The sequence below is a fragment of the Acinonyx jubatus genome, chromosome E4 (assembly GCF_027475565.1).
Source record: "Acinonyx jubatus isolate Ajub_Pintada_27869175 chromosome E4, VMU_Ajub_asm_v1.0, whole genome shotgun sequence".
Classification (NCBI taxonomy): domain Eukaryota; kingdom Metazoa; phylum Chordata; class Mammalia; order Carnivora; family Felidae; genus Acinonyx; species Acinonyx jubatus.
The window spans coordinates 41,645,543-41,660,169 of NC_069395.1; the positions used below are offsets into that span (position 1 = coordinate 41,645,543).

General features: G+C 51.8%; 1 long non-coding RNA gene across 5 annotated transcripts in view; it reads left to right on the forward strand.

Moving 5' to 3' along the window:
• Nucleotides 1–10,177: 10,177 nt before the first annotated feature.
• Nucleotides 10,178–14,627, forward strand: part of LOC113603825 (uncharacterized) — a 43,084-nt gene continuing 38,634 nt past the window's right edge. For 3 of the 5 annotated variants that reach the window (XR_008293189.1, XR_008293186.1, XR_008293188.1), the window contains exon 1: nt 10,178–13,083. This is a non-coding gene — a long non-coding RNA (uncharacterized LOC113603825). The remainder of the gene's footprint in view (nt 13,084–14,627) is intronic. The other 2 variants (XR_003425551.2, XR_008293187.1) reach the window with 2 other exon arrangements.

Consider the following 14,627-nt stretch of genomic DNA (forward strand, 5'->3'; position numbering starts at 1 on the left):
AGAAATACATTCAAGATAGAGTGTAGGGAGGTGGACGAGGGTAGAGTAGAAAATGCTCTGATCTGGGACTCAGACTTGAATCTCAGGCCACCACCCACCAACTGTGGGAGCTTGTATGAGTTGCCTAACTTCTCAGTCGGCGCATCTGTAAGATGAAGACAATGGCACCTGCGTCGGCGTTTCTCAGGTGGGGAGAGGAAGAAGATGAGTGTGCCCGACAGGGTGCCTGTGTGATGGAGCCTCCACCCAGGTTCTGACAATGGTCAGGGCTTTCCTGGAACCCACATCTTCTCCACTACAAGGGTGAAAAGGCAAGGTTGTCATCCAGGTTCAGGGGGCTGCCTCACCTTTAAGGTAAGTCAAAGCTCACTCTGTGTTGGAAGTGAAGGGTGCATTTGGGGCTCATTCCTTTCCAAAATGGAGGAGTGGGTTTTGGGTGGGGTTAGAAGGCACCCTGGGCTGGTTGAGGGGCTGATGGCAGCTGGACAAGGCAGAAGGGCTTGGGCCTGGGGGCAAGCCTGTCACTGTCCCCAGGGGCAGCTGGTAAAGGCGATTCTGGACATATGTCCCTTGGTGCATGAAGGAAGGTAGCCTAGGGGAAGGTTTGATGGATTGACAGGTTTCTAGAAAGTCTAAACAAGGCTGGGTTTTGATCTTTCATGGGTGGAGTAGGTCAGTTTCGAGCACTTTCCAGGGAAGTTCTGAGAGCCGATGTCCCACCCCTGGAAATCACCTATCCCATGTTGGCTTGTGGTCGAGTCTGTCCTGCAGCTCTGTGGGAGCCGGCTGACCCTGGGTCAGGGTGCATGGACTTTTACTCAGGCATGAATCTTCAAAGGTCAGCGTAATAGGAGCAGTATTCGTGGGCTACGCCCCTTTCTCTTTAGCCTTCTGAAGTCTGGACTCTGGAACCTCAGGTTTCTATAGGGAAGTGGAAGGGAGCTGACATTAACTGTTCACTTACGGTATGCCTGGCATCTTGCCAAGCACCATACGCTACTCATAACACGGTGAAATAAACATTATTATCTCCATTTTTTTTTTTCAATACTAGGAAACTCAGGCTCTGAGAGATAAAAGCATCATTTCCCAAAGTCATGTGACTGGTAATGGGAGCCTGAGTTCACGGACGCCACAGCCCCTGCTCTTACACAAGTGTCACCTGGAGAGGGTAGGTATATGTGAGAACCTTCAGAGGAGGGGCTTGGGGATCTTGATATTTTAAAAAGTCCCTCAGGCTCTTGCAGTGGCCAGCCAGCATTGGGAGCTTCTGCCTCGCACCGTGTGGCTTCCCTAAAGCCCTTCAAGGGACATTTGGAGCAACAAGAGAGAGTAGATACCCACCTTTGGAATGTGACCTTAGCAAGCTTTAAGGAATCTGACTTAGAAGCTTTAATCTGTGTTAAATGCCTTTCTGGCTGTGATGCAAGTCATTGAACTCTGCGCCTCAGTTTCCTTGTCTGTAAAATGGGGATCCAAATACTTACCTGCAGGACTATTAAAGGATTACGGATAGTACAGTAAATGACCTAGCATAGTGCCTGGCTCACCTAGCCACTGAATAAAGGGTGGCCATTAACACTATTCACCGCATTATCAAACCTTTTTTGAGTGGGGAGTTGAGGGACAGTTAGTTTCTCTGTGGCCCACTCACCCATTGCGGAGGCCCCTCCTTGGCACAGCCTGTCCCCTAGAAAGAGCAGACTGCCAGGCACTCTTCCTCCAGAGAAAGCCAGTGTCCGCACAGGCCACTGGTCCTGGCCCCTGGTGCTTGAAGCTCTGACACGCGGTGACAGTTTCTGCTTTTCAGCTGGTGAGCATGCCCCCCTCCCCTTGGACTGGCCCAGGGGCAGACTGGGCAGGGGGAGTTGGCAGGGGGAGCTGGCCGTGTACTGAGGAGGCTGGCCCAATGCCCCACTCCTCTACCAGCTGGGCGGCTGGGCCGGGCAGCAGCTTGGACTAGCTCGAAGGCCCAGCAGGGGCCTCTGTGGGGTGGCAGCCTCCCTGAGCCCCTCAGCTAGCACCAGGCCATCTGGTGCCTCTGTCCTCTTTTGTGTGCGGGGGGGGGGTGGGGGGGTGGGGAGGAGGGGCAAAGGCGGAGGAGACAGATTTCTCTGGCCAGCTCTCTTTCTAAACTGAGGAGAAGCTGGAGGTAGAGGACATGGGGCCTGGGAATGAGGTGGAGGGCACTCTGGGCTTGGGACTCAGGAAGAAGGGACAGAGGGGTCTGGGGTGTGAAAGGGGGCAGGCTCACAAGGGAAGGAAGAAAGCTGAGAACAGGTGTGGTGTGCAAGGGTCTTGGTAGGTAAACTAAAAGGGGAAGAGGTGAGAGACAGAGAGAGAGGGTGAGGGTGAGCTGTGTGGAGAGAAAAATGTGAGTGGTGCGGAAGAGGGTATAAAGTATACAGAGAAGAACGAAGTCCAGGAGTAGGAAAAGGTGTATAAAAATCTCTCCATGTCAGATGTGTGAAGTTGCTGCCCTATTTCTGTTCTAGGAAAGAGGAAGTGAGAGCGTGTGGGCTGGAGGCCCTTCCCTGGCCAGCTGTAGGTGAGGGGGGGCGGCTGACAGAGCAGCCTGGCTCTCGGGTCAGAGTAGCCCCGGGGTCCAGCCCAGCCCTGCCCAGCAGCTGCCAAGGCTGGGTCCCCGTCAGAACTGCCACCAGCAGAAGGCTTTCAGAAAGGAATGTGATGGTTGGTCTCTAGGGCTGGGAAGAAAACTTGTGTTGAATGCCCTTTGATGTGGTTCACTCGGGGAGTAAAAGTGTGCGTTTCTGAGGCCATTCGGGAATGGACTTTAAAGAATTTCACAGATGGGAATTTATAGTGGCTTGGAGGGAGTTGGCCCCGGGCAGGCGGCAGAATATCCCTTCTCCTCCATGCAGGCCACCAGGCATGAGTCAAACAGACACAAATAGTGGTAAGTGTGCTTTGTGCTTTTCGGGGCCTGCATTTGGGAAGTCAGGAAGGACACAGAAGGTGGTCTGTGTTCTCTGCTGGGGGCAGGACAAATTGGCCTTGGGTTGGAAGCATCCTTCCCCCTGGCACTTCTCCCGTCAGCCTCCATTCCTGGACCTCTCTCAGGACTCAGCTTGTTGGCTCTCCTGGGGTTCTTCATGGCAGTGCTGCCCCCCTCCCTGGCCCCTGGCCCTGAGATGTGTGTTCACCCTCTTGCTCTCCGGGAAATCTGCCTTGTTCTCTGCATCAGGCCTTGTCAGCGTCTGTCTCCTGGTCCCATCTGGAAAGTAGGACTAAGTCACTGTTACCTTCTTTGAAGCAGGAAAGCCACACCGAATGAAATCATGACCAAGGGCCGGGAGAACGCATACCGCTAATGTGGTTGATTTAGTGCACGGTGGTCCATTTAACACCAATCAACATGGGATTTCCCCCTCTATTAAAGTCACTTGAAGATCATGGGTTGGTTGGAGGCTCTGGGAAGCACTTTGCAGCTCTCGTGGTGGGGGGTACCCCCAAGTGGACGTGCACGTCACGGCACTGGTGCTGCTGGGCCCTCAAGGGCTCATTGAGGAGCCTTGAGGAGCAGGGTGGGCAATGGGGGATGTGCTCACGGCCAGAGGGGCTCCTGTGCCTTGAAGAAGGTCAGGCTGTAGCTTAGCAACCCCCCAGCAAGGAGGGCACCAGATGCAGCTGATGGACAGCTGGAAACAAGCAGGGCTTGACTGGAGATGTCCGTTCACATTCAGGTGTGTCTGCCGGGGGCTCTCGGCTGGCTCAGCGGAGCCACCTGAAGAAGGAACAGAGGCAACTTTGTATCAACTGTGATTTATCCAGCACTGGTAAAGTGCTGCCCAGTTAGTCCTCACAGGCAACCAGGAAGGCGAGGAAATCATGGGCCAGGGAGACTGTCCCACCATCATCCAGCTAGTAGAGGGCAAAGCTACCGTTCAAACTGGGCCACAGAGGCCTGGGGTTCTCCACTGAGCTGTGCTGCTGGCCAGGCCTGATGGGAGTACAGTGCAAGGCAGGGTCAGGGTTGGCTTCGTGGAGGGCCTTTGAAATGGCCTTGAAAACTGAGCAGCACTTTGACATTTGGAAGGGTGATGCTTCTTCTGAATGGAAAAAAGAGCAGGCACCGATGCACAGGGCCCGTGTGGGGATTGGTGCGGATTGCGGAACGTGACCAGGCGACTGGAAGGAGATCCAGCCCGGGAGGCAAGCTGGAGCCATTTTATGGAGTCTTGAAGGCACCATGGGGGTTGTGGTTCCTTCTCTAGGGGGTGGAGTCCGGTAAAAGTTTTGATGAAGGGAATCACATGGTCAGGGCTATGCTGGCAGTGGTCGGAGGGGAGCTGAGCAGGAAGGGACAGTGGTGGGGCCACGGTGGGAGGCCACGCTGTGAGGCCACCCTGTGAGCAGTGGGGAGGGCACGGGTGGAGAGGTGTACGGGCGGCCTGGAGGAATCAATCATACACGGAGCGGAATGCAGCTCTGGCTGGGGGGATGGCGTGGTTGTTTATAGAAATGGGGAAGTCACAGAGCAGGGGTGTTTTCGGTGGGGGAGGGGACAGAAAGGAGATCTGAATTCGAACCTGGTGAGGTCAGTTGTTGGCTCGACTTCCAGGTGGCCACAGGGAATAGCAGGGGCTCCCTGAGAATCAACCCCAAAACCTCATCTTGAATGTCTGTCTGCTTCATTCTCCCCTGAGGTGCTGAGCTCATTGATTGGGATTGCCTTTACATTTTGTATCTCCTAGTGGCATCAGGACGTTAGACGCCCTGGGAGCTGTGGGGCCCAGTTACCAGCTGGTGCTGAGGGTCAAAGATAACTATACAGTCCCTGCCCCCAGATGTGGGTCCCTCAGACCTTCAGGGAAGTTATAGATGAAGGATTTCCCTAGAAGGCTCGTCTTGCAAGACCTACTCCTCTGGTTTTCTCAAGGAAGACCTTGTCCACCCTTCCACAGGGACACGAAGGCCAGCAGTGGGGCAGAGGTGGCATTTTGGCTCAAGGGGTATGCCAATGGCCCTGCCTGACCTGGAGAAAAGAGACAGCTTCCTTCTCCTGGCTTTACTTCTGCGTGAGAGGGGAAAGAGACAGTCATCCAGGCTGTTCACTACTCCTGGTCCCTCATTTCACCAATTCTTGACCTCTGTTCAAACACTCCACCTGAACAGCTTAAAAACTGAACCCAGATCTTGGATTTGGGTTAGTCTCCATCCTTAATGAGGAGGTAGAGGTCTAGGAAGAGGCAGCTTATCAAAAAGATACACTCATTCCCTTTTTTCATCCAATAAGTGTGTATCTAGTGTCTACTCTGGGTCAGATAAAGGATACATAAGCCGAAGTCTCACCCCTGAGGGACTGAGAGTTGGGGGCACAGAGGCATCCACAGGCAAGAATAGCATAGGGCCAGGGGGAGTCTGAACGTCCTTGCACAGGAAGCAGGTTTCAGCTAAGTCGACAGGTAGGTAGGAAACTGTCCAGTGAAGGGGGACGAGAAACTGTTCTGGGAGAACAGAAGCACCCCCAGAAATTCTGATTTCATGGGTCTGGAGACTGGCTCAGGCACTGGCATTTTAAAAGCTCCCTAGACGATTCTATCTTGCAGTCAGGGCACCACTGACCCACCGCGGGGTTGTTTGCAGAGTTTTGCTAGTCACAGGCTGGTCTTGTTCAAGGAAGCAAGGCGTGGAAGCCACCAGGTGCGGTGGGAAGAAGGAGACCCGTGGGTCTGTCAAATTGCTCCTCACTGCAGCCTGACCTCCCTGCGGGACCTGAGCCGGTGGCTTCTCTCCATTTCCCCTCTCATCTCTTTCTGTCGTAGCTACCTTGCTCTGGCCCCTGTTCTCTGCAGACTTACGCGGTGGTCTCCCAACCAGTCCCTGCCACCTGGTTCCATTCCCTGCAGGGACATCAGTGTGGCCTGTGTCCTGAAGCACATGAGGCTTGTTGTTCCTGGCCTGGACAGGGTACTCCCTAGTCCCATGGGCTCCAGCCAGAGCTCCATTCCCACTCACACCAGGCCCTCTGGCTTCTCGCCTCTCCACTCACTTCACAACTCCTTCCCGCAAGAGAAACCCTGCATTTATAGCTCCCTTCCCGCCTCCGGTTCCCTTCCTAGAAGGTCTTTTATCTTCTACGCCTGCACGCCCAGCTTGTCCTTCAAGGAGGTCAGGTGTCCCTCCCAGGAGGTCCCCTCTTCCTCTTCCTGAGTTAAGGGCCTACCTATGCTCTGGGCTTCCCCTGTGGTCCTGGCCTGCATTACAAGTGCACACCCCTGGGAGCGATGAAGCCTCTTCTTCCCTCAAGAGCGACACTTCTCCGGCCACCACCAGCTTTGCTTTTGTAGGGGGGGCGGAATTATTCTTTTTCTTCTGCGCGCCATAGGTGCATTGACTGGGGCCCTGCAAATTAGCTTGACGAAGGACAGATTAACAAAAGAAAAGACGCATGGTTATCACACATTTCACATGCACATGGGAGCACTCAGTGATGAGTAACCCGAAGGGGTGCACAGAACCTGGGCTTCTAGAGCATCTTAACAAAAGAACAATACACATGTAGAAAAGTGATGAGACAAAGGAAAAGGGTTGTAGCCTTCCAAGAGTGGGGGACTTGGGAAGGCAAATATCTCGGGGAAATTAATGGAAGAAGATAAGGGCTGGTTGGTGAAGTTTGTGCAGCTTCCTCTGGTGCCTTCTCTGGGCTGATAAGGGATCTCTTGTAAATGTATGCGCTGATTCTGGGCAAATAGCAGGAGTGCGGAGAGCTCAGTTGCTTTCAGCTGAAAATCCTTACTCCAAGTGGCCTATTTTGGGGTGGTGTATTCTGCCCCCCTTCACTCTCCAGGCCTGACAGCCCCCAGCGCGCACAGCAAGTGCACAGGGAAGACGAAGAGGACTGTGCCACTGAGCAGAGTCAAGGTGAAGGTGACGGCAGTGGCCTCCTTGCAGGTGGGTGTGCAGCGTGGGCTGCTCTCCTGGCTTTAAATGAGGAAATTGTGCTTCCCCAGAAGGTGAAAGACTTGTCAAAGGTCACTCTACAAATGACAGAGTTGGCATTTGAGGGGATGCTGCCTCAAGTGCTTTTCTTTTTTGGCTTCGTGTTGGCAGCACTGGGCTTTCGCAGGGGAAGAGTTGAGGGGAGCTGATGTGTTACCCCTACCTCTCCTCTGTCTTCCGCACCAGGTGTCCTTGTGCCCCCAGCTGTTTTCTCCCAATTGCCGGGTTTTACTGTAGGTGATTTATTTCTGGCTCTCACCTTTGACCCCTCGGAGGGCCTAGTAGCAATTTCAGAGACTCTCAGGAAGGCTCATGCCTCCATTTACCATCCCTGACAGGAGCCAGTTTCTTCAGGGCTGGTGGTCTGACCTGGGGGCCTGGGAGGCAGCATGCCTCGTGGGAGGGGGCAGCCAGTGGCAGGGAGTGGCAGGGCTGCCAGTGCTGTGTCTCTGCCTATGTGTTCCTGGACCTCTGAGTTGGCCTGCCGGCCGTCCGGCCTGAGGTTGAGAGTGAGGGAGACAAGCCTGGGCATGTCTGGCGGGGCCGGCTGGCCAGGAGCCCACTTGTGTGAAGACTGCAGAGATCCTTGGGAGCCGCTACTGGATTCTGAGGCATGGTAATCTGGAGCTGGGCCTGGAAAGAACGCCTTGGTCAGGGGAGGGGGGAGAGATCTGCTGTGGGGGAGTAGTGTGGGTATTGATGATCATGTGATGCGATGGCTGCAGTAGTGGTGGGTGCCCCTTATTGAATGGTTCCTAGATGCTGGACACCATGCTCTGATCCTTTGTGGGCATTAGATCGTTTTGTCCCTAGAACAGCCCCTTGAGGTGAGATTTATCCCTACGTTCGTAGTTTACATTTTGCGTTTTACGGATGAGAAAACTGAGGCTCATACCCCTGGTCATCAGTGGAGTGCCATCTGTCTCAGCTCCTGACCACTGTCCTTTCTGGAGACTTTGAGCGTCCTCCTGGAGACACCCAGAGATACTGGGTGGGGAGTCGCAGGGGGCACCTAGAGCAAATGTGGTTCAGAACCAGCCAAATATACATTCCTATTGTTCTTGTGTCTCAGATTGGCAGGTCTGGGGAATCTTGGGCTACATTTATAGGTCTTTAAAAACGGAATTGTTTTCACCCTTGACTCTAAAATAATTTACTTTCTTTAGCCTTTGCTTATAAGGAGGTATGGCTCTCTTTAAAGGGCTCTTAAAAATGTTTCCTGCTATGACTCCTCTGGGCCATTCTACTATGAATTGGCACAAACACTAACAGCTTAAACCCTTCTGGGCAACACTACAGAAGAAAATAAATCCTAGAGTGTCATAATTGGCCACAAGCTGAACATGAGTAAGCAGCAGAAATACTGATTTGTAAGAAAAAGCAGATTTGTGGCAAGTGTGAAGTGTGAAAAGGGAATTAGCCCCCCCCCCCTGCCTCAGTGGGGTAAGGCAGAGTAACTTCCCTACAAGCTGTGCTCCAAGGGTTTATTTATAGGTCACTACTTAGGAACTTGGAATTCTTTCCTTCGCAGAATCATTGTTACAAATACAGGCAAGTTCTGGAGCTGGTCTAGAAATGTGTGCGTATGGCTCCCATCTTCGTGTTTACACTGAAACAATTGGAGAGAGCAACAGTCCTGTGTCATATCAGGAAATGCCCCACCAGACACTTTACGAGTTATGACACTGTGCAAGAAGCACAGCTTCTTTCAAAGTTCAGGTTGTAGTATTTGGCACACCTCTGCCTCTTCTTACCCCCACCCCTACCGATCCTTCTAGAAGGCTTTCAGCTCTTCACTCAAATCATTTGTGCACAGCAGGACACCTCTCCCAGGCCCCAGTCTCTGACTCCTGTCCCGACTCCTCGCCTGTCTCTCTGACTCCCAGTGTGAATACTCCTTCATGCACTTGCCTAAAGTCTGACAACGACAATATGACGGAAGTCAGTCCTATCTCTAAAATCTACCTCCCTCTAAACTGTACCTCCGTCTTTCCATCTTTCCGCTGCCTTCCATCGCCATTACCCGCAGCGTGGTCATTATTTCTTGTGGAGATAAGGGCGATAGCCTGGATGGCTTCTTTCCTCCCCACTCCCTCCCCTGCTCCAATCCCTAGTTCTATTTTCCACACAGTGGCCAGAGGGACCTTTGACCATTTTTATCAGTTTACGTCGCCTCCCAGCAGGTAGTATGAAATCCAGCTCTTACCCTGACCTTGCCAGGCCTGGGGGGGTCTCCCTGCCTCCAGGCTCCTCCCTGGTGCTGGGCTTTTGCTCTTGACTACCCTTTAGTCTGGACCACTTTTCTTCCGTGCTGCCCTGCTGCCTCTTCTCATGTGGCTGGTGTCTATTTTTATTTTTATGTTTTTTATTTTAAAGTTTGTTTATTGAGACAGGGACAGCACAAATTGGGGAGGGGGAGAGAGAGAGAGAGAGAGAGAGAGAGAGAGAGAGAGAGAGAGAATCCCAAGCAGGCTCCATGCTGCCAGCACAGAGCCCAACGAGGGGCTTGAACTCCTGAAACCATGAGATCATGACCTGAGCCAAAACCAAGAGCCAGATGCTTAAATGACTGAGCCACCCAGGTGCCCCTAGCAGGTGTCAGTTTAAATACTGGCCTCCTCCTCAGAGAAATCTTCCTTGGTCTTCCTTTCTTAAGGGCCGTCTTCTGTGCTCTTTTACAAAGATCCTGTTTCTTTCCTTCGAAGAATGCAGTCACAATCTACGGTGCTCTTGTCTGTTCACTGTGTCCTTGTGTGTTCGGCATCTCCTCCGCCAGAATGGAATTTTAAAAGCCTGGCTTGGGGCGCCTGGGCGGCGCAGTCGGTTAAGCGTCCGACTTCAGCCAGGTCACGATCTCGCGGTCCGTGAGTTCGAGCCCCGCGTCAGGCTCTGGGCTGATGGCTCGGAGCCTGGAGCCTGTTTCCGATTCTGTGTCTCCCTCTCTCTCTGCCCCTCCCCCGTTCATGCTCTGTCTCTCTCTGTCCCAAAAATAAAATAAAAACGTTGAAAAAAAAAAATTTAAAAGCCTGGCTTTGTGCAGCCTGCTAATCACTGTAGCTGCGGGGCCCAGAACAGTGCCTGATGATGAAGGTGTTCATAAATGTTAGCAGAATGAATGAACGAGTCTGAAATGCCTTAGAGAAAGCAAATGAAAATGTGCTTCTGTGATTGGGAAATTTTATGGAGTGGGAAGAGATTGGGGGGGGGAGGGTGGAGGCTGCATAAGCCCACAGAATCCTGCTGATTGAGGACTGGCTCCAAGTTGAGGCCAAGGCAGTTGTGTGAGGCCTTGGTGGTTGGAGGGAACTGATGGGTGGAATGAGAATGAAGCTTAGAAGTCCAGGTACTGGAGTTAGTATCTGATGGGAGTGGTATAGGGGCTGATGTTTCCAGGAGAGTGGCAGGGAGGTATGGTCACCATTGGTTTAGACCTTGTTGCATCTATGCTTGTAATTGCTTATAATAAATCGGGCCATGTCATTTATACAGCAAGCCCCACTTTCCCATCCATATTAAGTACATTGAGAGTAATAGAGCTGGGGTGAAAATAATCACAGTTCAATTGGTTTTAAATATGCTAATGCCGGGGCACCTGGGTGACTCAGTTGGTTCAGGGTCTGGACTCTTTGTTTTGGCTCAGGTCATGACCTCATGGTTTCCAATATTGAGCCCTGAGTCAGGCTCTATGCTGGCAGCATGGAGCTTGCTTGAGATTCTCTCTCTCCCTCTCTCTGCCCCTCCCCTGCTCCTGCTCTCTCTTTCTCAAAACAAATAATTAAACATTAAAAAATATTTTTTAATATGCTAATACCTGTGTTGAAAGCCCAGTGAGATGAGCAGATGGGAACACACCTTTGGAGGATGTGAACATGATGTTACAAGGCGGGATGATGAGTGAGCGAAACAGACCCTCAAAAGATCACTAATAGAAGTAGTTATGAAGAGTCCAGTAGGAGGGCACCTGGGTAGCTCAGTCGGTTAAGTGTCCGACTTCGGCTCAGGTCATGATCTCATGGTTGGTGGGTTTGAGCCCAGTATCGGTCTCTGTGCTGACAGCTCAGAGCCTAGAGCCTGCTTCAGATTCTGTCTCCCTCTCTCTCTGCCCCTCCCCTGCTCATGCTCTGTTTCTCTGTCTCTCTCTCAAAAATAAACAAACATTAAGAGTCAAGTGGAGATCTAGGAGAAACAGAATTTGGGACACATGAAGGATTTGGTGGCAAGGACAGAAGACTGTAAGGAGAATGGGATGCAAAAGAGGGAAGTTCTTTCAGATGTTTGTCTTGGGCATAAAGAAGAAACAAGGTATTATTTTTCAGATTGGAATACTGGATTTTTGCTCTCAGGAACCAAGAGTTTCCTACTCGTTGAATAAATGGGTTTGTGGTTTCAGGGGAGCCCCATCCGGGAACAAAGAAGTCTTGCTCGGCTTCATGTTTTAAATTGGGTTAAAAAAAAATCCATACCACGCTAATAATCAATAATCTTGAGAGCCTGGTTCTTGAGAAGGAAAAGGTTTTCTACTTTTCAAGAAGATTCCCTTTCTGTATCTAGAGCAAGGCTTGGGGGTCTGAGCATAGAGCAATGCGTTAAGCCATCATGCTGAGAATAGAGTCGTTGACACAAAGGAAGTACCTGTCCTGTAGAAATATTCATCTGGTGCCTAGAGGAGCTTAGAGCAAGACTCAGAAGGGATGAGAAGGGGGTGAGGCACTGTGTGCCCTGCCCACCAGCCACAGATGGGGGTGGGGGGGCAAGGTGGTGGAAACAGCTGAGATGGGGTGACAGGAAGTAGAAAGCAGATTTGGATGAGTGGGAGGAGAACCCCTTGTAGGTGTCTATACAGGGTATGCATGGCAGTGGAAATGCTGGCAGATTGTGTTTCAGCAGAGGGAGGGCCCGACACCGTGGCCCTTGCTTCTTCTCCAGAACTTCCCAGGTGACGCCTGGGGGTGCATAAGTTGGCAGACAATTAAAAGCTAGCATGCCTGTTGAGGGGTGACTGGGTCAGGGGGACCCCTTGGCAGGGTCTCAGAGTAGACAGAGCTGGCGCCAGAGGGAAGGTGAGGCTGAACCCTGGTGGGGCAGGGGTACCAGGGCAGAGGGATGGCCAGACTGCCCAGAAGTACTTGTTAGGCATGGTCTACGTGGAGAGAGCAGGTCGTGAACATCAGAAACCCAGCTGGACAAGGGGTGGGAGAGGATGTGGCTTAGGGGTCAGCACAGGGGAAAGGCACTTAAAGGTTTTCATTCATAACAAGAGCAAAATGAGTCTCCAGCATATTAAGACCTGTGAAATAAGGCCGCCTGGGTGGCTCACTCAATCAAGCATCCAACTTCAGCTCAGGTCATGATCTCACGGTTCGTGGGTTTGAGCCCTGCATCGGGCTCTGCACTGACAGCTTGGAGCCTGCTTCAGATTCAGTGTCTCTCTCTGCCCCTTCCCCGTTTGTGCTCTGTCTCTGTCTCGCAAAAATCAATAAACATTAAAAAAAAAAAAAGATCTGTGGGGGTGCCTGGGTGGCTCAGTTGGTTAAGCAACTGACTGGCTCAGGTCACGATCTCGCAGTTTGCCATTCGTGGGTTTGAGCCCCGCGTCGGGCTCTGTGCTGACAGCTCAGAGCCTGGAGCTGCTTCAGATTCTGTGTCTCCCTCTCTCTCTGCCCCTTCCCTGCTCATGCTCTGTCTCAAAAACAAATAAACACTTAAAAGAAAACAACAACAAAAAGTTCTGTGAGATAAAATGAAGGGGTTGTAGTCTGGTCCCATTCTTCTCTGGGCTGGTCAGCTCCCTTCCGGAGCACTGGAGTCGTGCTGGGGTCTCACTGTGAGACTGACCTGTCGAACCAGACCCCGTTCAGACAGTGAGAAACTGCCACATGAGAGTAGGTAAGAAGAATCTAGAGCATGTAGTCTAGAGAAAAACAATTCAGGAGTGACACACTACTCAAGGTCCTCCACATTCCTGAGGGCAGACTCAGTGTGTGGACATTACAGAGAGAGAGATTTCAGCTTCGAACCCAAAAGAAATGTTTAATAATTCTGAGCGGGCGTTGGCTGAATCAGGACACAATGCATTCTCTGGAGCTGGTGTCTCCACGCAGAAGCCAGGACATTACTCAGGTAATTCAGGACATCTGCCTGGACAACCTTTAAAATGTCTTCCAACCTTAAGATTTTGTGACTTGCTGAGTGAAATTCTAATTTTATAATTTATGACTCAGGAGAGGCTCTTATTTTGAGTCAGAGTATCTGAGTAGTAAGGCCCCAGCTCCTTAGCGTCAGATAGCCCTGGCTTCTGAGACTGGCTTTGTCACCCACTAGCTGGGTGACCCTGGAAAATTTCTTCCACCTTTCTGAATCTCAGTTTTCTTGTCTATGAAATGGCAATACTTACCTGGTAGGCTTTTGTTGGCATTAAGTGAAAGAATACGATAAAAGATCAAAACAGCAGGTTGTGTGTGTGTGTGTATGGGGTGGGGGGAGGCAGTGAGAGAGAGAGAGAGAGAGAGAGAGAGAGAGAGAGAGGAAGAAAGTACAGGACCTTCGCCATGCTATAAAATCTCATTACTGCCTACTGGTTAATTTTTGTCTTCATAAGACTAGCTTACAGAGCACTGGGTTTAAGGAAAAGGCGAAATAGACTCTGACATAGTATGCACAGATTCTGGCTTCAGTCCTCTAACAGGGAAGGGGAGGGTCTGACCTGGGGAGGAAGGGGCAAGAGAAAGTCATCACCTGAGGGTTACAAATAGCCCTGGCCCTGTTCCTGGGTTTCCGGCCACTGGATGAGTATGGCCGTCTAGTTGCCCACCTTACAAGAGAGCGGTGGGCCCGGACAAGCCCCCTGCTTCCCCACGCTGACTGAGGTATGACACTGTATCTGGAACGACCCTCGTTTGTGAAGTGGGCAAGGTTTTGTTTTTTTTTTTAAAGCCTTCCCCACCTCTGTTCTGATACTTCTTCCCCCAGCCCCAACTTCCCCTTACTTTCTCCTGCCTAATTCCTCCTTCACAACTCAGTTCCTTAGAAACACCTCTGTTTGTCAGGGGGCCTGGGTGGCTCCGTCGGGTAAGTGTCCAACTCTTGATCTCGGCTCAGGTCATGACCTTATGGTTCATGAGAGCATGCCCCATGTGGGGCTCTGTGCTGAAGTGTGGCACCTGCTTGGGATTCTCCCTTCCTGTCTCTCAGCCCCTCCCCCTGCTCACGTGCCTGCTTTCTCTCTTTCTCTCTCTCTCTCTCAAAATAAATAAACTTAGAAAGAAAGAAAGAAAGAAAGAAAGAAAGAAAGAAAGAAAGAAAGAAAGAAAGAAAGAAACACCTCAGTTTGTTCACAAGGAGGTACAAGTGACTGAAAAGCTGAAAGGGCCACCTCTCCTCAGGGACCTCTCTCCTCAGCGGACCCTACAGCATGGGTCGCCGTGGGAGTGAGTGCCGCTGGCACCACGCCAGTGTGTCCCTGCCCAGCTGACGGACTCTGGGCCAGGCCCTCACTGTCTTGAGCACTGGTGGATGGTGGTGAAAACCCAGGCTCAAAGCCTCGCCGGGGGTGGGGAGTGGCCCCCGCTGTTGGAGGAAGTGAGTGGGTCCTGCCTGCGGCCTCAAGCTGACTCAGTGATTCCTGGAAGGTGGTGATGTCATGGTGACATCGCAGTTCCCCACCC